Here is a 1,061-nt window from a genome sequence, read left to right on the forward strand (position 1 = left end):
TCTGATGAGGATTTGCTACATGTTTGTGTCTTTCTAACTTTCTAGTTTTCTTTCCGCTGTAATAGGTTATGATTTTTTTTTTGAGGGGGATACATATTTAAATTATTATTCTTTTTCTTTTATTTCCTTGTGTCATTCCGTTTGTTGTCATGTTTTAAATATTTACAAACTGTATCGTTAAATTCACTGACCTTCCTTCTTGGTATGTTTTGAGCTACTTCAACAAAATATTCAAATCAAATGAAGTTAATATCGGTAATAAACACAGACATATAATTCACCTTTATTGAAATAACCATCTTCATCGCAACCTACGCGACGCAAGACATAACACAAAAGACACAAAGCACATGCTGATGATACCTTTCACGGCTTCCACAGAACCTGCCACGAACCAGCCCGAACCAGAGACTCAAGGACAGGCGGGTTGTCCCTCCGCTGCGTTTCCCTCGCGTCCAAGACGGTGGCCGGCCGCTTCAGATATCTTGAGAAATATCGGGGCAGAGGGATTTCCTCTCGAAAGTTCAGCCTTGGAAGAGAGCCTTGGCATTTTTGTCAATGATGTTGGTCTAAAAAATAATTTTCGTAGATTTTATTTATTATTATTTTTGTGTGTGTGAACTTGGGATATGCATGAAAGTCAAGCAGAATATTCTCTGTCTCACGTCAAAGCAAACATAAGATTTCCTTTAGAATAACATCTTAGAGAAAAGAAAATGAAGAGGAGGAAAGCGCAGAAGAAAAACACATAAAAAGATGGGGAAAACGGAGACAAAATTGGACCCGTAAATGTAATGGGGTGGGAAGTAAAAACATTTTTTGTTCTGCGTAATGAAGATTATCGAAGAATACGAAGAATACGACCATATAATTATGAGAACAGATAAATAAGTCGAAAGATGGAAAGATCCACACATACTGCAACTCGTGGAAAGTTTTCACTCACACATGAGACATCCCACACAGGTCAAAAATCAAAATAACTGGTCGATCATTTTCTCCTTTTTCTTTAAAAAGTATTCGGAACTTCCTGAGAAAGTTTGACGCACCTTCCCTTTCTT

The sequence above is a fragment of the Penaeus monodon genome, chromosome 32, assembly GCF_015228065.2.
Source record: "Penaeus monodon isolate SGIC_2016 chromosome 32, NSTDA_Pmon_1, whole genome shotgun sequence".
NCBI lineage: Eukaryota > Metazoa > Arthropoda > Malacostraca > Decapoda > Penaeidae > Penaeus > Penaeus monodon.